At 48.5% G+C, this 21,094-nt stretch overlaps 1 long non-coding RNA gene across 1 annotated transcript in view; it reads left to right on the forward strand.

The window, feature by feature from the left end:
* Positions 1-21,094, forward strand: part of Gm32008 — a 60,558-nt gene that overhangs the window by 34,117 nt on the left and 5,347 nt on the right. Inside the window, exons 3-7 of the long non-coding RNA XR_874420.3 lie at positions 1,322-1,722; positions 2,582-2,788; positions 3,072-3,214; positions 4,969-5,044; positions 16,286-16,377. This is a non-coding gene — a long non-coding RNA (predicted gene, 32008). The remainder of the gene's footprint in view (positions 1-1,321; positions 1,723-2,581; positions 2,789-3,071; positions 3,215-4,968; positions 5,045-16,285; positions 16,378-21,094) is intronic.

Raw genomic sequence — 21,094 nt, forward strand, 5'->3', positions numbered from 1 at the left:
AGTTGTCAGATGGTATAGAATGTGGGCTGGACATCAGAAGCTAGCCAGGTGGTAGGGAGCAGTGGGCAGATAGCCTGGAGGGTACATACCAGGAGAAGGGAAGGTACACAAGGGGCCATTTCTGACCAGGGAAGAGTATATGTGAAGCTTTCTGTCAGGGAAATGTGTATTTGAGGAAGTCAGGAATGAGGTCGTAGGCTGACTGGAGAAAGGGCTGTAAAGTCCGACAAGCAGGGCCTGCACACCATGTGCAGGAATAGGTTTCCTTTCAGACAGAATGTTTCAGCAGAAAGGAGAAGGCATTCCTCCCCAGATCCCCTAGGTGAGCCCATCTTTGTAATCTCCATCAACCATGCATTGGTCTCTGTCTATTTGGCCAAAACTAACATTAATATTTCCCAGACCCCTTTTCTCTGAGTAAGAGTAGATGTGAAGTGGAAGTGTGTGAGATGTTGAAGTTGGAAGCAGAGAGGCTCCATCATTCTCAGTAGGTCATGGCGACAGAGCTGCAGAGCAACCCAGCAAGCCCTAGGGTTGAGTTTATTCTGACTCCTGCTCTTGCCCACTAGGTGCAGCAGTGATCCAAGCCATCCCCCCAAGCACTAAACTGTAGCTATCTAGAGGTAGCAGACTGCCATGAAGTCCCTTCTTGACCTGTGCTGTGAGCCCTCCTTGAGTTCTCTCCAGATTTCCACCTACCCAGCCACTTGAACTAGCTAGTTCAATGTCAACTTGACACAAGCTAGAGTCATTTGGGAAGAGGGAACTTCAATTAAGAAAATGCCTCCACTAGATGGGCCTGTGGGAAAGCCTGTGGTGCTTTTTCTTGATTAATGATTAAAGGGGAGGGGGTGCCCACTGTAGGCAGTACCGATCCTAGGCTAGTGGTCTTGGGTGCTATAAGAAAGCAGGCTGAGGGTCAAGTCAGTAAACAGCACTTATCTATGGCCTCTGTTCCAGCTCCTGCCTTAAATTCCTGCCCTGACTTTTCTGGATTATGAACTGAGTACAAAGCTCTTTGATGAAATAAACCCTTCCCTCCTCAAGTTGTATTTGATCATCGTGTTTTATCACCGCAATTGAAAAGTAAATAACTCACCACCTCGTTGACCTAGGCCTCTGGTTTTGGTTGTCAACCTGGCTGGATGAAGAGAACCCAGAGACCCACTTTCACATCACCAGAGCCAACCTCTTCACGGCCTCTTCATGCTCAGGTCCTTTCCAGCCGTGGCCCACTAGTACCTGTGACACTACACTGTAGGAAACTTGCTACTTTCCCTGATTGACCAGGCCCTACTTCTCCCTCTGAATCTTTGCACAGGTTTGTTCTTCTGGCTGGAGAAATCAGGGAGACTTCCCAGAGGAGGTGATGTTCATATCAGCCACCGACGGGGACTATGAGACCATAAGGAAAAGGCAAATAAAATAGCCTGAATGTTCATCTTCCATAAGAGCAGAGCGCTGGTTGAACTGTCTTCAGTGCTGTCTAAGAGGAGGCATGGCCTCTCTGCTGTCAGAGATGCTCAGGCTGCACACAGCTTAGGCAGGCTGCAAAGCTCTGAGACCTTCAGCCCTGCTAGCTGTGAGTCACTGGCAACCGCTGATCCACAGCTATGTTCGACCTACAAAGCTAGCAATCTCAGATGTTCCACTCTAATCGCCTCTCTGTGACTCCGTAAATGGGGTTAATAGCGGTACCGCTCTCCCAGGATTGCAGAGAGAGTAAGTGAATTAACACCTGCGAGGACACCTGGGCGAGATCCTGAGCACAGCAAGCAGGCAATGACAATAGCAAATGCCCACTCAGAGCACCTACTATGTTCAGGCCCTGTCAAGCACGCTACCTTGCCAACCGTCAGGCTCTCGGACATGCTTGCAAGTCCAATCTGAATCCAACTTGTCAGGGAGCTGAGCTCCAGACGGGAAAAGGCACCCAAGTTAGCTGGAATGTGGGGAACCTGGGTTTGGATGAAGCAGCCCTCAGATAGGATGGGTGAAAACTATTTTGTTATCTAGAGGGCAGAGAGGTGCTAGTAGCACTTGACTTTGGGAAGCCACATTACCCAGGGTTCTAGAGAGAGAAATACATACTCACATGCATACACATGTACTCTCACACAAAAGGGGAGTTATTAGATTAGCTTTTATGATGGGGGCTAGGTAACTCAGCAGTGCTGGTGTATACACCGGGAGAGGCAGAGATCTAGGAGGCGGGTCACCTTAGCAGCCTCCAATGCAACACTGAAAACCTGGAGCTCCCTGGAGAGGGATAGGTGTGCAGTCCCCGTTGAAGGGGCAAAGAAGGATCTGGAGCGATAGATATAGCTCAGCCAGTCAAGTGCTTGCCGTGAAAATATGAGGGTGTGAATTTGATCGGAGCCTATGAAAAAGAGCCAGATATGATTGACAGGGCTGAGGAACTAGAGAAATGGAGGGTTCCTGGAGTTTGCTGACCAGATATCACAGTTTACTGAGCCAGGCCCAAGTTCAGGGAGCCCTGTCTCAAAGAGCAAGGTAGATGACTCCCGAGGAACACCACACATAATGACAAACATTTCCCCTTATTTTTTTTCCCATGTAGAAAACATAACCACAGCAAGGAAATCAAGTCCAGACTTGTAACCTTCATCTACGTCTATAGTGGCGTCACCAAATGCAGACTTGGTAAAAGATACTTGGTGGCCACCACTGCATGGTGTTTCCACCAGGCAGACGCTATTGACGGGAACAACCCTGAAGAGTGGGCAACAATGAGACACAGAGATAATGGGGACGCGAGGAGTTCTGAGTATTTCTTACTTTTGTTTTTAGTATAATTTATTTAATTGTGGGTTTATATAATCTAATTTTTAAATAATAGCGGTATTTAACACCCAGCTTATAAAACTTCTGAACATTTAACAACCGGCTCCTGTGAGCTAATAGGAGCCGGCTCCAGCATGCCACCCCAGGGTTATTGTGGGAAGTAAATAATTTAATGCTTTCAAAATGCCCAGGAAACGCTGGCAGACTGAGTCAGCCTCCATTATAATTAGCTGATTTTCTGATGGAATATTCTTTCCCTTGATTAGAGCTTGAGTGTCAGAAGTCAAGGCCCAGGCAGATGGATTTTTCCTGCTTGAACCTGTTCTTAGGACGAGAGTCCTGTATCCAGACAGCCAGCAGGACCTTAGCACGAGGGAGCTGGGCTTTCTCTTCTTCAGCCGAGACAGAGGTGATTGCACCTTATCTGACCAATGAGCACTCTAAAGCCTTCTCAGTATCACATGTTATAAATGTGCCCCCTCCAGCACCCTGCCCTTCCCTGGGGACTTACCTGAACATTGTCACATGGATCTTGTGGCAGGGAGTGGCACTTCTTGGGTGCTGACATGGGTCAAAAGGCTGAGGTTTTGTGTGGCCCCCTCTGCTTTGGTTTAGTGGACCAGGATGTTTATAGCTTTAATCAAAGTCAAAGACACCGAGAGGGCAGGGGGTGCAGAAAGAGGCACATTTTTGTCTCCCTGATGAGCCAGATTGGCTGGTGACTCAGTAGAGGGAAAAGCCCTGATCATTACAACATAAATTTTGCTTAAATCCCACTGGGGGAGGAATGTGTGTGGAAGGAACAGTGGAGAAGTAAACTCTCATAGTCTGATGGAAATAGTAAGAATGCTTATTTTATTAAGCAAGGGCCAGTGGGTCAGGGTGCTGCTACATTCTGGAATGGTAGAGACAAAAGTTCACAGAGTTTGCTCTCAGGGAGATGTCATTGTGGTGAAAGGACAGTGCACAGCAGCCAGGCTGGCACCAACCGTCACCTAGGGCCCCCTGTAGCAGCTGATAGTTGTTAGTTGTGGAGAATGTTGACAGACTTGCAGAAGGGATAGGTAATGCCCGGTTTCCTTGTCTCCAAAGTGAGCAGATTCAGAATGTTTGCAAAATGGTGACGGGGCAGAGGGAACGGAGCTTCTGGCAGAAAGCAGTGCCACACAGAAGTGATCAGTGTGGTTCGAGGACCTGAAATAGGGTTGAGCAAAGGAGCCAGAGAGCGGGAGAGCGAGGGACTCTCAGACTAAGTGAGCAGTCCATGGAGGCTGGACGTGAATAAGTCAGGGGTGAAGGGAGACAGCAATACCATGATGGTGCTTCCTTCCACCCTTCCCCAGGCCGCCTGCATGAGGCACATGCACTCATACAGCCAGTCACGATGACTCAGAAAGCTAGAAAAGAGGAAGGGATGGAGAGGGAAAGAAGGGCCAATTGTGGGTGCAAAATCACTTGACAACTGTGGTTCAAATCCGCAGGGCTTCTGGAGACTCCTAGGGCAGTCCGTAGATCTCCCCACTCATACTCTGGTCACCCTGGGGGCCATTGCTCCACCTCTGCATCTTGGCCTTGCCTGTGTGTTGAAGTTCCTGCTTAATGGACCCCTAAGGGCAGAGAGATTCAATGATTCAACCTGGTCCACTTGTTGCCAAAGTGGGAGGACACAGACGAGACATCAAAAACTCAGAGACTGTTTGCTAGAAGAAGTCAAGGGATTGTGGAGATGATTTCATGGGCCTGTTATCCCAGTACTTAGGAGGCAGGGGAAGGGAGTATCCTGAGTTGTATTCTAAGTTTGAGCCATCCTGGGCTCCATCGTGAGACTCTCAAAAAAGAAGGGATGGATTAGAACGAGTCTGAGGAAAGTCACAGGTCTATACAGGGAAGCTTATGCTGGAGAGCTCAGACCACTGGGCTCAGGGTGAGGACATTTCGGTGACCTTGGAGTTGGCACAGTCCTACAGAGCACGTAGAAGAGAGAACAGAGAAGAGTCAGAGGCAATAGCATAATGGATGTTCTGTGGATGGTTAGCCATGGCAGAGAGGAAGAAACATGACCCCAGGAGCTGGTTGGTGTGGGTTGGAGAAACCACTGAAAGATGCAGGGAGATTCTAATCCGCTTTCCTTTTTCCTTCACTCTTCCTGCTTGTGTTGAGAAGAAGAGGCTGAAAAGAAGGAAGAGAAGCAAGAGAGGGAAAGAAAACGTATCCTTTGGTGAATCCTCAAAACTCTGGGGTGAGTATAGGCCTTGGAGCCAGAGAGAGCTGATGTGGGTTCCTTTCTCTGATATGATGGATTGTGGCCGGGACATAGCCTCTCTGAGCTTCAGTTTTGTCATCCATTCAACAAAGATAACCATTCTTCTCTCCCAGTGCACTGTGGACTGTGAACAGAAAGGGCAGGTGAGCTGGTCAGAGTCTCCTCCAGATCAGAGACTTTACATTGAGTCACCCTACCTGGATGGTAGCCCAGCTCTGTAAAGTCCACATAACAGGAAGATGTGGAGAAGAGCAGAGGTGAAGGGCTATGTGTTACGGGACCGGTCCAAGCTGCCCTCGATCCACTCTGGGCTCTTTGCTGCTGGCCATTTCTTTCTCCTTGGGGCTGAGTTCTTGTCTTTTGAGAGGAGATAAACTGAACTATATTGGATGGCAAATGCTTGATAGTCTGTACGCTCATGGGCATCATCTTAGTGGATAAGGTATTCTCTCAGGGGAGCTCAGGCCATCTTGTCCATGTGCTTCTTGACTTGGGTTCCAGGGGACCCCTGTAACCCACTGAAAGGCCCCATGAGGTCTGAGATTAGAACTCTCCAGATGCCATACCTTCCCAGGCTCCATGTTCTGCAGTGCTTTCCTCCACGAGTCCAGGCATTGTCATGGCCTTATCTACTCTCTTGCAGTGGGGTCTCCCCACACACCAGGATGGCTGTGCCTATGGACACAACCCATGGTTCGAGAAGAGCAAGTTACAGAATATATTTCCCGTGGTAACCAGCACAGGTATTACAAGTTTAATGATAAGGACATAGTCCATAGATTATATTAGTCACACACTGGAAGTTGACATCCAGTGGTCCTAAGCTTATTCTGTACCCCTGTACCATCTTCACAAACAATTGGTTGCAGTTTGTGTTTCCCTGGAGGTACATGATATCAAACACCTTCCTCCATTCTTGTTGACCATTTGTGGTCTTTCCTAGCAGAAATGTCCATTCTAACTCTTCACTGCTTTTCATTGAACTTGTCATTTTATTATTGAGTTGTCTGAGTTCTTTATATATTCTGTGTATACACCCCTTAGTAGATGTCTGATTTACAGTTATATCCTCTCATTTAGTGGGTCTCTTTTTCCCCCTTATTTATTGATTTATTAATGAGACTCTTTGAAGCACAAAGTGTCACTTTTTAGTGAGGTTCAATTTGTCTATATTTAATTTTGTTGTTTCTGTGTTTAGGGTCACATCTAAAAAAGAGAAAGAAAGAAAACCAATCTGAGATCACAAAACATCTCCCCCCACGGTTTCTTCTATGAGGTTTCTAGTTTTAGCTTTTAAATTTGGAATTTTGATTCAGTTTTGGGTACTTTTACATATGGAGTGATGTCGGGATCCAATTTTGTCCTTCTGCATGTTGTTCCAGAACCATTTTGTTGAAGATACTCTTACTTCCCCATGAATTATATTTTGGCACCCTTTCCAAAGATGAACTGACTGTCAGTGTGAGGACATCTTTCTAGATTCTCAATTTGACTCAATTAATCTCCATGTTTGTTCATATGCCAATCCCACACTGTCTTGATTACTGTAACTTGGAAGTAAGCTTTGAAATCAGGAAGTGTGAGTTCTCCAACTTGAGTTATTCTAAGCCTCGATGAATTTCCAAGGGAGCTTTAGGACCAGCTTATCCAGCCCTGCAAGGAAGCCAGCTGAGATTTTGCTGGGAGCTGTGTTGCAGCTATGGATGGATGGAATGTTTCCACCGTACCAGCCTTACATTGCCCTATCCATGGGCAGACAATGTCTTCCTGTTCACTTGGAGCACTCATTTCCTTCAACAGCTTGCTAATTTTCAGAGTGCAGACTTTGTGGGTTTTTTTTTATGAAATGAGTTCTTAAGTACTTTAAAAATATTATTGTATATATATATATATATACATATATGTATATATATATATATGTTATAAGTGTGTGTGTGTGTTGTGTGTGTGTGTGTGTGTGTGTGTGTATGCCAGAGTACATGTGTAGAGTTCACAGCTCAACTTTATAGAGTCAGTTATTTTTCTATGAACATTGTATAGGCTCCATGGATCGGAGTCAGGTCATAAGCCTAGCAATCATTAGCCTCTCAGCCATTTTACATATCCTAAATTTCTGAGAATTCTTTTTTGACACTGTTGCAGAGTTGTTTTACCTAGTGTTAGGTAAATGTCTGCTATGGAATCATATATTTTGATACTTGACTCCCAGCCTGTGTCTATGTCTGTGTGAGTGTATGCTACATGTTAGGTGGGTGCTCGTAGAGGTTAGACGACTGAGATCTCCTGAAGCTAGAGTCATAGGCAGCTGTGAGCCACAGTTGATATAGCAAAGCGTGTTTGCTATATCAAAGCATCCTTTCACCTGGTCTGCTTCAGAAAAACATTCTTTCCGGGTCTGCTTTCACCAGTGTGCCCAGCAAAACGTCACTGGACATAACTGACTTTCCAAAGAAACTAGAAGTTCCCACTTCACTTCTATAATAAGAAAACATGGTCAGTGAGAATGTCCCAGACAGAAGCCTCATGCATTGTTCTTGGAGAAACAAGATCTGGCTTTGGCGTCCTGACTCAAGCAGGTGTTTGATGTTCTACTGGACTTGGCTAGAGCAAACACCTTTATCAATGAGGCGCCTAGCCTCTAGCAAATACCAAGACTACAGATAATACCAAAACCTCTATGGGACTTGATGTGGGTCCTCTGTTCATTCTACCCTCCATAAACCGTAGTAACTCCAGCATACATATTTTCATTTTATTATTAAGCATAGAACTTTTGCCTTTTTACTTGGTGGCATAGAGCATTCTTTGGCTTTCCTTTGGCATATTTGAATTATTAGCATCACTACTATCCTGATTGGGGCCACTGATAAATAAAATAAGTGTCACTTCCATACAAATGCCATGGCATTTTGACAGCCATTCTGAAAACCAGGAATTAGTAATGGGTAGACTGTCTAAACCATGGATACATTGGATAAAAGGGTGATGGATACCCAGGACAGGATGGAAAACAGTGAGGAATCTCACATAGTGTCACTTAGAAAGTTGCTCCATTTAAAACTCAGAAGTTGTTCATTTCTAAAATTTATCCTTCAATAATTTTCAAGGCCATCATTGATTGAAACTCTGGAAAGCAAAACTTTGAATGGTGATGGTGAGGGCATAAACCTCCCGGAAGCCTCTCTCAGACCCTTATTTATTGGGAGAGCTAAACGGCAGCAATAGGAGGTCCGGGAAAAGCTCCACACAGAACACATCAGGCTGCTCTCTGGTACACTGAGCTGTGTATTGATGCTTCCTGCGGAAAGGAATGCAGGAAAGCAGGGAGCTAGAGAGCCATGTGACAGGTGGGACAGCCACTGAGGATTTACTGAGATGACAAGTCAGGCTTTTCCAATTCTTGATGCCAACAAGTGCCTCTCTGTATGCCCGAGACAGGACTGTGCTAACTGCCTGTGAAGTGCAACTCGTCCCTAGCCAGCATCTGCTTTTGCTTCTTTCAGAGCCAGCCCCTCAAGAAATTCCCAGCAGACCCCATGTGTGTGCCAAAGTGTGCCTTCACTGCTCGGCTGCAGGTAGCGTTCCAGCAGGGCACTTTGTTCAGGGGGCCTTCTGCAGGTGCTCCCCTTAACACTCTCAGCAGGGACCTGAGGAGACTGTGTTAAATCACAACCCTTGTTTGGGGTCCCCACACTGCCACAGATATGGAAAACCATGCCTGGCCCTGCCTGCACAGGTTTCTGAAAAGGCTCATTAGTCTTCAGACCAGCCCTGCAACTTATTTCTTGATCAGTGTCCCCTGCACTAGGTGAGTTGGCTGTGGTTTTGAAGGGGAGCAGACAGCTCACATACTGCTACAGGGCCAGGTTGTTGCAGAGAGCTGGGCTGCTCATGTTTTTACACGTGGCCCTTCACTGCCAGGGACTGAGTGTTCAGAAAAGAACAAGAAACACTCATCTTTCCCATTATTTCCCATGTTTCGCAGATCTCTGCTGTGTGTCCTCTCACCTGGGGCCCTGCCACAGCAAGGTCAGTACTGTGGGGAAGCAGGCAGACCCTGGAGCTAGAATTACCAGGATTCAGTCATCAGTGCTGCCACCCCAGCCTTGATTGCTCTTGTAGATAAGGCATTCATCTTTTCTGTGCCTCGGTGTTTTTATCTGCAACATGGGATAGCAACAGTCCCTCACATTACAGTGAAAAGTAGGTTGCTAGGTACCAATGGCTTGGAACAGAGCCTGGAAGTCAGTGAGCTGACTAAAGATGTCTTGGTGCTGCTAAGCCATACTCAGCAACATATTCTGATGATCTTCTAGTGAGTAGATCTATCTCTTCATGGTACAGTCATCCAAAGGTTCCTCTGTGCGTAAAGTCTTAAGCTTTTCCAGAGCCTGTGGCCTGTGAATCCTACATTCTCCTCTTAGCCGCATCTCTTGACAGTCTATCTCATGTTTACTCTTCTCCTCTTTCCACATTACAGCCATTCAAGTGCCCTGCCCCATATTCCCACTCTCTTCTACCTGGGGACCTTTTCTTTTCTCCCAGAACTTCCACAGATCAACATGGATCCTTCAAGGGCAATGTGAACATATTCAAAGTTGTAAATAAGATGGCTGTGGACAGAATTACTATAATTGTCTATTTAAGTAGTGCCATGTCCTTAAAGAAAAAAAATGTATATATTTTCATAGACACAGTAAGAGTAAGACCCCCACCATCAAAGGTTCCCAGGCAGAAACCGAAAAGCCTTTTGTTTAAAAAGACAGTGCCAGGCTGAAGAGATGGCTCCACGGTCAAGAGTTCAATTCCTAGTAACCACAGGGTGGCTCACAACCATCTGTAATGGGATCTGACGTCCTATTCTGGTGTGTCTAAAGAAAAAAGAAAGGCAGTGCCTGGAAAGGCAACGCTAAAAGTGGACCACACAGAAGGACAGGTACTTAGGCAAGTGCTCTCTGTGCTCCAGCCTCACTGCCAATTTTACTGCAAAGGGCCTGGCATCATCTCAGGCTGCCGACAGAAGCCCGGTGCTTTCCTCACAGAGCTGGTTTTGTAAGCACGCGAATGTAAGAGTTAGGGGGTTCACTGAGGTTTGTACCACGTTTCCAGAGTAAAGCAAATGAGGTCAGCCAGTGGGTACCACAGTCGAGTTCCTATGTGGAGCTCCTTGGACAGATGTGCATGCAGCTGAATCCTGAGTCACAGTGGATGCCTCAGGATAATGATGGCACCAGGACTATGGGGAGCATCCTGGGGGGGGGGGTGCTGAGAGGAGTCACAGCAGGGTGAGATCCCATGTACTGCAGGCACCAGGGAGATGGGTGGAGCTACCCAAGGCTGTTGGAGATCAGATGGTGCTACCAGGTGCCCCAAATGTGGGACATGGAACTTCAGGGGTTAATTTTTGCCCAGCTGGGATTTCCTCTTGCATTGCTCTGATTTGTCATTATTATTATTATTATTATTATTATTATTATTATCTTTCCTTTTGGAGTGTGGATTTCTACTCTGTACTACCATATATCAGAAATATATAATCTATTTTTTTTGTTGTTGTTGTTGTTTTACAGAGGCTAACAGCTAAAAACAAACCAAACAAACAAACAAAAAACTAACCAAACAACTGCTTGAGACTTGTTGGAGACTTTGCACTTTTGAAAAGTGTTGGGTCTGTTGAGGTTATGGGGACTCTTCTGTTTAGAGCAGATATATTTTGTGTTGTTCAATAGCTATGAGCTGATGGGGACCAGGAGCAGAATACTGTGGCTTGAATGTGAAGTGTTCCTCACAAGCTCCTGTTTTGTGTTGCTAGTTAGCACTGCACTGGGAGACTGTGGAGCGTTTGAGACAGCCGGCAGACATAAGACACTAGGCCTTTAGGGTTATAACCCAGCCTTGTTTCTGGTCCGACTTCTTCCTAATCTGCCAAACGTGAGACTTGGCAGCTGTAAGTGCTGGCCAACTCAGACCAAACCACTCCGCCATGACATTCTGAGAGCCGGAGCCAAAGCAAACCTCTCCATTTCATCACAGCGATGAGAGAATAACTCACATACATGTCTCTGTTATGAGCCCCTTCTCTAGAGTGCTTTCTCTGAGTTGCAACGTAGCCTGGGGAAAATTCTAGAGGGCCAGTTGTGACAGTTTGAAGATCTACTTCCCTTTGGGAAATTACAAAGGTTTAAGGACAGTGGTGAAATGTCTTGACTCAAATGCTTAATCCCACTGCTTCCTCCGTGGAAAATGGCTGAGATGTGCAAGAGGCAAAGAAACACCCATGGAGTACCCACTCAACGCCAGGAGGCTGACCTCCACAATGTACTTGATCTTCACTGCACTTGGCCAAAAGTGGAAGCATCATCTCGTTACAGAGCTGAGGGAATTGGGTCAGAAAGGATCGGGGCGTGTCCACAGAGCAAGCAAATGGTAAGCGGAACACACACACACACACACACACACACACACACACACACACACACACACACAAGCCAGCCTGTCTTCTCTGAATGATGTCAGGAAGGTCTTAAAGAGTCTGCTTTAACAGGAGGGACTGTGGGGGGGGGGGGGGGGTGGGCAGAGGAACAGCCTGCGGGAATTCAGAAAAGTAGCACCAGGGTTCAGCACAAGCCCTGTCCCCTACCTAGCAGAGTTTTCCCAAGCTCTTTAGAACATCTGTTTGCCCAGCAAATGGAGCCTTTCGCTGGCACAGAGATAGGCCTAGCCTGCTGGCACAGAGATAGGCATAGCCATTTTCCCATCAGCTTCACCTGCACCTGGCCAGCTTTCCGCCATGGCGCCTGGGATCGCTGCACTAAGTATTCAGCTACGAAGTAAAGGAGCTGCATTAACTGACTGGCTGGAGGCCAGAGCAGCAGCCAGGGTGGGCAGGAAGGGGATCGCAGCTTCCAGATGGGCAGCTTCAGTGGTTCCTGAGGGAGGAGACTGACTGGGCGCAGGAAGGAGGGGTAACTGGGAATCACAGCCCTCTCTGAGGGTACTGGGTAGGTCGTGCATGTCCAAGTTCAGCCAGCATTGCTAATTTTCTTATTTGGAATTACCTGAGTCCTGGTGAGGCACAGGCTACTCAGTATGGTTCACATACTAGGAAGAGAACACCTATCACTGGAGGTGTCCAGTAGAAGAGCTACTGTCGTGCTCACCCGGGGCTTGCAAAGAAGTACCCTCAGAAGAAGGCACTGAGTAACTCTTGAAGAGCCCTTATTGTGTTTTTTTTCCCCAGACTCTGACAAGGCACAAACCTAGCCCATCCCAGCCAGATTTCAAACACCTGTCCCCAAACATGTTATTGTGCTCCTTCCAAATCCCAGCCTCTCCTCACACTGCAGAACCTGTTTACCATCTCTCTCTCATTCCTTTCTTCACTCAGTCCACACACGTTTATTGAGAGCCAATGGTGTTGGGCAATATGCTAAGTCTTGGAGGGCCCAGGGGTGAGTGGTGTTAATACAGTCCCCATCCTGGTGGCACAGCAGGAGGGAGCCCCCCGCCCCGTAGGGATTTGTTTGTGTGTGGTAGATTGATTATAAGGATCCTTAGCAAAAACTAGAAGCCTAGGAAGGAAGTGAGGATGGTATCAAGGCAGGAGACGCTGGGGGTGGGCTAGGAGGGTAGCAGGGTGGCAGGAAGAGTAGAGAGATCAAAAGGACAAAGAGACAAGCTCCTCCTCTAAGTCTAGCATGACTTAGTGAAGTCTTGGGACCCCTGCAGGTACAGAGAGGAAGGTGTCCAAGGACACTGGAGAGAGGAAGGTTACTTCCCTGGAAGGATGGCAAAGGTTGCTGGACTTCCTGGCCAACGCTGGCAGCCTGATATTGGGCAAAGGCTTTCTCCATGAATGTTGTATCCTGGGCAGTTCAAGAAAAGGGGTGTGTGTGCTTCAGGGTGGCTAGCGTATTGGTGAAGGTGAAGGACAATATACTCTCTCAGAGCCTCCCTCCATGCTATGCTTCCCAACAGGTCCAGCAGCTTGTCTCTTCCCGCACACACGGGTGTCTGCCTGCCCTCCCCCTGGGGCTCTAGCCCAGCTCTTTCTCCAAGATCTCTCTCACATTTTCCAAATACCTGCAACAGATGCTCCACAACAATTCTGATTTCCACCTAGGGAGGCAGCGGAGAGCCCAGCTGGGCTTCCTCACAATAGCCTTGATCTACTCTACCTGGCCCCCTGGATACTGCAGGGGAAGTGGGTGAAGCCTGGTCTTCCAGGGCCACAGTCTGCAGGCTGTCAACATTCCTTCCGCTTTAAATGTTTGCCAGATGGGCTTGGACCACATCATGGGGTGGGGTGGAAGGCTGGGCATGTTTGTTTGATTGTGAAGACTGCCCACTCCTCTTTCTCACATGTCTACACAAGGCCAGTGAACCCCTGGGTTTCTTAGCCATGAGCAAGAATTGCTGTAGGAACCCTGGATCCTTTGCCATGGGCACAAAGCTGGTGTACCTGTAGACCCCCACTCTGTGTACATAAGGCCAACCCATTCTTAGGTCCCTTTCGTGAGGATATGAAGTTGATATATCTCTGGGTCCCTTCCTTTGTGTATAATGCTGAAGACCACCCCTGGTCCTCTCACTGTGAGCAAGCCTTATGTGCACTGCTGAGTTTCCCCCTGCCTTTGAAATATGATCGCGACCCTCTGCATATTGTATATATTTATAGGTGATACATGGGGTACAGAAGGGTGAGTAGCTGGGCTCACCATCCTGGTAGGGAGAGGCAAGTGTTGCCTTTGTTCTTTAGTTCTGGACTCCAGTTGGTCTAGGCTGTGATCTGTTTTCATTGATTAAAAACTGCACATGACTGCCTGGCCCTGGCCATACCTGCACCTGGGCTCCTATGCTCTCTGCTACAGTCCGACCTGTGAAGTAGATACCAGAGATTATTCTAATACTGGAGACAGACCAGAGAGGGAGATGGATGTATCCAGAGCAACACAGCTGCTCTGTGTTCGAACCAGGGTTGAGAAGCATATCCTTTGAGTCCTTTTCCTGGTACATGCTCCACTGTGGGCCTCTTTTAGTTGCTTAAATAAAGCTCTCAGTGGCCTTAATGCCAGGTCAGGAGAGCTGGGGTGGGTGGGTGAGTGCGGGAGAAGAAGGGAGGCAAAGAGGGATGACGCAGGAAGCTGGGCTGTGGGATCTGCCTTGAGCCAGTGGAGGCCCTGCTAGGAACCTCCACTCTCCTGCATGTCAGATGAGGACATTGGTCTGTGTCCAGCTTTCCTTCAGCAGTTTCTCTGAGGGCAAAATGGCAGTGTGGGAACTGTCTCTACTTACAGGCAGTGTCCACCCACTAGGAGACCCCTGCCCTGGATGAGCCTTGGCCAATGGCTTCTGGGCAACACTTTCTATACCCTGTGAACTGCTGGGTGTCGGGGCCCCACAGTGGAGTAGCCTGTGTCTCCCTGTGGCATTAGTACTCAACTTCCAGTGACGGAAAGTGGCCTTTCTCTTACAGGGACAATCTCACACAGGGTGCTTACTCCTTGCCTGTGTGGGTTTCTCAGTCTGGTTGCCTGGCAGGCTCAGAAAGCAGGCTGGCCTTATCACAGGCTTAGTCTCCAGTTTCTGGGAACGGTCTACACTCTGAAGCCTTCCTTTCCCAGGGGCTGATGCCAAGCAGGCTCAGCCTCCATGGCTGGCAGGACTCCAGGTATTCTTCAGAACCCTTCTCAGCACCAACAGGAAGACCAGAGTGGTCAGGCCTCGAGGACGCTCAGCAGAGCCCTCTGTCAGCTTAGCCACAGCTATAAAGTGGGCTCATGCAAGCTTCACCTAGGCCCCGACAGGAGTACAACTCTGCCTTACAGAGATGGATCAGGCTCAGCTAGTATGTGTACTACTAGGAAAGAGTGAATTGTCTGTGAGGAGCCATTAGGACCCTGGATGGTTACTGGTAATGCCTGCGAAAGTTGTGTGCTGGATGACTAGGGAGTGGGGATGGAGTGTAGGGGCTCAGCCCTCTGACCTGGCCCACTGCATGGATAGGCTGTGCTGTGTGCCCTGAGGCCTGGATATGTGTGTGTGTGTGTGTGTGTGTGTGTGTGTAGTGGGGGTACTGTCCCGGGTGTCCCTGAGTTGAGCTTCACAAAAGCTGTCTGATGACCATGAGTGCCTAGCCACACTCTAACTGCACTTGGGCTGGGACAGCTCCTTTGCCTGGTTCTCCTGCCTTTCCAGCTGCCCACACCCAAGCTTCTACCCATTGCCCCCTTGCTTCAAGCTCCTTCTTTCTAGTCACTTCCCTGCTGTTCTTCTGTTGACTTTGGTTCTAGAGGCTTCTCCCAAGACAAGCCTTCTCAGAGTGCCTTTGAAGAGGACATCACCTGTTTTCCTGAGCCCTGCCTCCTAGAACAGCTTGTGGGAAGCTCAACATTGTGGGAGAAGTCTCAGGGCCGCCTCATCTTTCCCCATGCCATGCGATCTAAGAGGGCAAATTCCACAGCCTGTCTGGCTCTTTGGTATCTCAGAACCAGTGTGGATTACACAGATGCAGTGAAGAATGCACGAGTCAAGGGCAAATGCCATGGAAAGCCCTGGTCTGGGTCCCTTTGCGTTCGGCAGCTCTTTGGTAGAGTTGGGAATATGCTGTGTCCCTCTGTGATGGTTCCACTTAGGGTGTGTATATGAACATGCCTCTGGAGAAATTTGGCAATTTAACAGGGTTGATGTAGCCTGGAGGAGGAATCAGCATAAGAGAGAGAGCAGTTTCAAGTACTGTAGCTGCCTGGCTGGGGCTATCTGGCTTGTCCCATGCTTGTCGTGAAGAGTGTGACCTTGCATGGGTGGCATACTCAGGTATGAGCACCTATTCTCTGGTGTCAGTTGCTACAAGAGACCCACAAATAAATCTGCTGGGGAAGCATAGTGCTCGTCTCCTCAGGGTCACCATCAAAGCTAGCGACATTTTAAAGTATTAACATATGTACAGTCACATGCATCTTAACAGTGCCTGTTTAGTTTTACCTGGGCTCCCTCATTTTTGGCTATGTCTGGCCCCTCTCCAGGAATGTAGTATTATGGGTTGCATGTGAAATGTCCCCCATGGTCCCATGTGCTTGAACACATGGCCCCTAGCTTGTGACACTGTTTTGGAAGGTTGTGTTTTAGAAGGCTGTAAAGATGACTGGTGTCAGTATGTCCCTGGGGTAGACCTTTGAGGGTTATAGTCAAGCTGTGTTCTGATTCTTGATCCAACAGGATGTGGGATACTCTGTCTCAGGATCTTACTGCCTGCGGCAAGCTATGACACCAAGCGAATCCGAACATGATGAATTGTAGACTCTTGAATTGTGAGTCCGAATCTGTTCTTCCTGTCTTAAGTCATCCCTGTCTTGATACAATAATAGCATGAGTAATAACTACTCAATACAGTAATAGCACTAGTAACTAGTAATAGATGTGGCTCTGCCAGGGTGGGATACGCCTGATCCCTGGCCCCTGAGACGATGTGGGTGTCTCATGCTGTTGGTCAAACAGGGGCGAATGAGGGAATCTCTGAGACATCAAGCCTTTCCCACAGACCTCAGTGAGGGAAACTTGTTTGAAAATGTCAGTTTCTGGTTCCATCGTCTTAAGTGAGAAAGCAGGAAGTGAGTGTGGCGTGCTCACAGGAGTTCACATGCCTGTCTGTGTGAGGAGCAGAGACTGGTGCTTGTTGGTCCTTACATACATGTCTCCGTACAACCAGAACCCATGTACCATTTCCTCCCCTTGCAGAGAGCAGAGAGATTTTGAGCTTGTCCCATAATACTAATAAAGCAGGAGCAGTGGCCTCCCCATTTTAGCTACTAGAAGCTGCAGGCACAAGGGCTGTAAAGATGACTCAGTGCTTGATGCACAGGACTGCGGATCTGAATTTGAATCCCCAGGACCCACATAAAGCCAGGAGCAATAGTGCGTATAGTCCCGGTACTTTCACGGCAAGATGGGAGGTGGAGGCGGGAGCTCTTGGGCTAACTAGCCTGGCATATGCAGCAGTGAGCAAGGAAAAGGAGGCCTGTCTCAAGCAAGGATGCTCACCAGAGGTTGTTCACCTATGGCATGCATGTGCTCTCTCCCATACCACACTCACATCACGCACACAGGAGACTTTTAGAAAGAAGGGAGGGAGGGAGGAAGGAGAGGAGGATGACTGGGGTTACAGAGAGGGTCAGCGAGTTCAGCACAGCATCTGGAGCTCCTCTGGGGTCGCCCAGCCTGGTGGTACCTTTGGTAGCTAGTAAGCCATTCTGAGATCAGCCTAGAGTCACATGTCCTTGATAACTGATGGAGATAAATGAGTCCAAGAAAATAAAAACTGAGAGGGCTCCAGTGCCTTGTTTAAGGTCACAGGGCAGAGTTGGAGCTGGAATTCTGCTGCTTGATGCCAACATAGCAAAGTGTCAGGAAAGAGCCCTGGAAAGGGCAGCTCAAGGGAGACCGGAGGGATGGGAAGGTAGGAACGAGACTGTAAGAACTTCCTAAAGGAAAGTGCAGCCCAGAGCCCTATCCAGAGCTTGTGTGCTTGCATGCATGCTCCCAGATACGTATGACTGGTGGGGCATGAGGGGAGGCCGAGGGTGGCAATGAGAGTTGGGAGTGGAGCAGAGGGAAGGAGAGAAAGACACAGATGGAAAACCTCCCACGAAAGCCAAATCCTCAAGTCAGACGACTGTTTTCATCTCATGTTGATAATAGGGACAAATGCTGATGGAAACCCACAAATAGTACCTGCCAGTACCAGTTCTTTAGCCCCTAGTAGGCAGACTCTGATTTGCCTGGCAGGTCCCAGCAGGGTGAGATATCTGCCAAAAGCCTGCTTAAGGAGCCTGCTTCCACAGAAGAAGTGTTGGAACTGTAACCTGGGGCTAATGGCAGAGGTGGACAGTCCACCGCTTAAGGGGTCTGCAGCTCTAGGCCTCAGGTTTCCAGTCTGTGGAATGGACACAGCTATTCCCTGTCTGCCCAGTTATGGGAATGGGGGTGGAGCTCACTTTGTAGCAGAAAGGATTATCAGGTACTGTATCTACTCTCCTGCCCCAAGCAACCACAGTCTTAGCTTCGGCCACAGCATCAGATAAAGAAAATCCAGGGAAACCCCAGAATTGAAGACAGGCTGAGAGAGAAGAAGCAAGCAGAGTGGGTGCCACACTGCCCACTCACCTTCCTAGAAGGCATTTCCAAGATTTCCAGAGGACACTGCCAATGTGTCTTTGCTTTTATTCCTTCCCAAGCTATCCAGGGAGTCACCTTCCCAAAAGAACCAGGCCATCCTGACTGGTCACTCACCTGACTGGTCACAGCCCCTGGCTGTGTTTCCCAGGCCTTGATCCTCCAGCCTGTGGACCTAGCCAGATTCCCTCCATGCCTGTCTTTGTCTTCTGTCTGAGAGCAGTCTACTAAAGCCTTTCTGTGCCCACTTTGGTGTTTTATGATCTCTTTCTAGACTGACCTTCAGCAAATGTCTTCCCTCCCCTCCTTTATCCTCCTTAATGGCCTCTCCTATATATCACCTTCCAGTCTAGCCACCAGGGTCACCCAAACCCACACAGACCAATCTCTTTTCTTCGAGTTGATATGTGAGTCCCCGATGGGTTGAGATCACCTTGCCTGTATCAGACACAGAGAACACTCACTGGTCTTCTATGCACACCTACAATTCCAGACTCTCCTGCTGGAAGCTAAGACCCTGCAGCCGGTTCTAGATTATAGACAGAAGTGCTATCACTTCCTGGAGGAGGTAGCTGACGCTGGCAACAATGCTCCTTTAGACCCTTTTCTCCCTGCTAGAGCCAACAAGATGCCGTGGGACTCAGATGGCATAGCTTCAAGATGGCACATCATCTGCTAGCTGGTATCCTGAAGGACTGCACAGATCTGAGATTCCTACTGCTCTGTGTTGGACATGTATGTTATATGAGCAAGACCCAAATGGCACCGGTCTGTCTCTGAGATTTGGAGACTTTTCTGTGCTGTGGTTACTACATTGCTTAATGTTAGTCCAACATCATTGCTGCATCCCACCTTTCCATTTCCTTCTGCCTGATATTACTGAGTTCAAACTGGGCACTCAGGGCAGAGCCAGCAAAAGAGGCCTTTTCATCTAAACAGTGACTGTCATGAGCTAGTCAGACATGGGTTGTGTAAATGAAACAACTGAAGAGGATGCTCTCCGTATGTGACCAGTGAAAACAACTCTTGAACTTGACCTCCAGATATCCTGGTTCCATCCACCAGACTGTGCCAGCTGTGAAACCAAGATGGCATCTCTGTGAGTTATATATCTTGGGGACCGTCCTGTTTTCTCTCAGTGCTTCCAGGTTTCACCCTTGAAAAGAGACTGAATGATTTCAGAGTTCCAGGGGACTTAGATCCCCAAGTCTGTCCTTCTGCAAAGGTTCCTTGAGTGCCAAACACTTTTATAGCTTGCAAATCTGATATCAAATTTCTCTGGTCTCTTGGATATTTGAGGTAAAGGTGGCAACATGAGAGCAGAGAGATCTCTTTAAACCTGTGACCCTGTGATCCTATGACCTATGACCCTATGACCTATGACCTATGACCCTATGACCTATGACCCCATGACTCTGCCCAGATATATGACTGGTCCTTGCTTTCACTTGGCTGGAGAGGGCAGGTTGATTGTGTCAAGCTCAAACAAGAAGTCGGAGATTGAGATCCCTAGCATCACCAAGAGGCACTGTGGAGTTCCCTCTGGGACATTAGTCCTTTTCACAATCTCATTCCTGGCACCCTGCATACAGCCTGATCCAGAGAAAGCTCTGGAAAGACTATTTTCCTCCCAGGGATGGAAGTCCCAGTTAGTGGGCAGGTGTGATGGGGCTGATGGGTACTAGGGAGGATGCCGTGGTACGTGCTCAGAACAGGCAAATAACTACCCAGGCTAAGATCCCTCAGTGGCTTCCCGAGAGGGGCTGAGGGGCAGCTGGGAAGCAGCCTCGGGGGCTGGGGGCACAGGAAAGGCTAAGATAAAGCTGGGCTCCTCCAGCTTCCATGTGGAGGTGGGACGTCTGCAGCACATACTCCAAGCATATGTTAACCTTGGCGCTCTGTCCCTGCCAAGAAGCTGTCACTGAGGTATTTAGCAGAGGAAACGGCTTAGGAAGCATTCCTGTTGTACTTTGGGGCACTGTGCAACTAATGGGGCATGCACGATGAGGAGCCAGGGGCGGGGGAGGCGAGGGGCCAGCTGACCCTGCCAAAGCTTGTTTGGTCCAGCACCAGAGGAGTGGGCATTAATACTGTCTGCCAGCCAAAGCCCAGGTCCCTCCAGTGTCAGATGGGATGAGGCCCACCCGCCAGAAGGAGCACCTACTGTGCGCCCATTGCTGGCAGGAGCACCTACTGTGTGCCCATTGCTGGCATTGGGCTCCCTCCATCTGTGTCTACCTCTATCTTCACAACAACCTACCAAGCAGGACCATCAATCAGGTTCAGATAAAAGAGGAGCCAGCTCTAAGCAACGGTGACTTTATTACAATGCTGCTGTGTTTCTCAGGTGCCATGCAAACAGTGAGCCTGTCTAGGAACCGGGAGTGACATGGATGTGACTTCTGCATACAACCTCTCTCATCTTTGAGGCATAATGGTTTCATGAGGGGCTGGAGGACATAGCATTGGGATTGGGCTATGTAGTTTCCTCCTACAAGCCATGGACAGAGTCTATCCTGTTCTCCCTGTGTGGACCCAGATGCTCACACGCACAGTAGGTGAAAGCACACATTCACTCTCTTTTAAACAGGCCTATTTTTTTTTTAAAACAAAGCAAGCCTGTATCTGAAAGAGGAGGCAGGAAGGTGAGCCAAGAGTTCTCAGCTGCTCTCATCACAGGGAGTTCTTTTATTCAGAAAAACAAAAGCCTAGGGAGGTAGGCTCGGCACCTCTAGCCAGACTGAGTCTCTCAGGGGATGAACTGGTCCCTGTCTGTTTCCTTTGGATTTGTGTCTCCTCTGGAGTCAAGTGAGGCAAAGCTATCGTCCTAGCCTTCTCACAGCATCTGCTGGTCGA

This window comes from Mus musculus, chromosome 14 (genome assembly GCF_000001635.26).
Source record: "Mus musculus strain C57BL/6J chromosome 14, GRCm38.p6 C57BL/6J".
Lineage (NCBI taxonomy): Eukaryota > Metazoa > Chordata > Mammalia > Rodentia > Muridae > Mus > Mus musculus.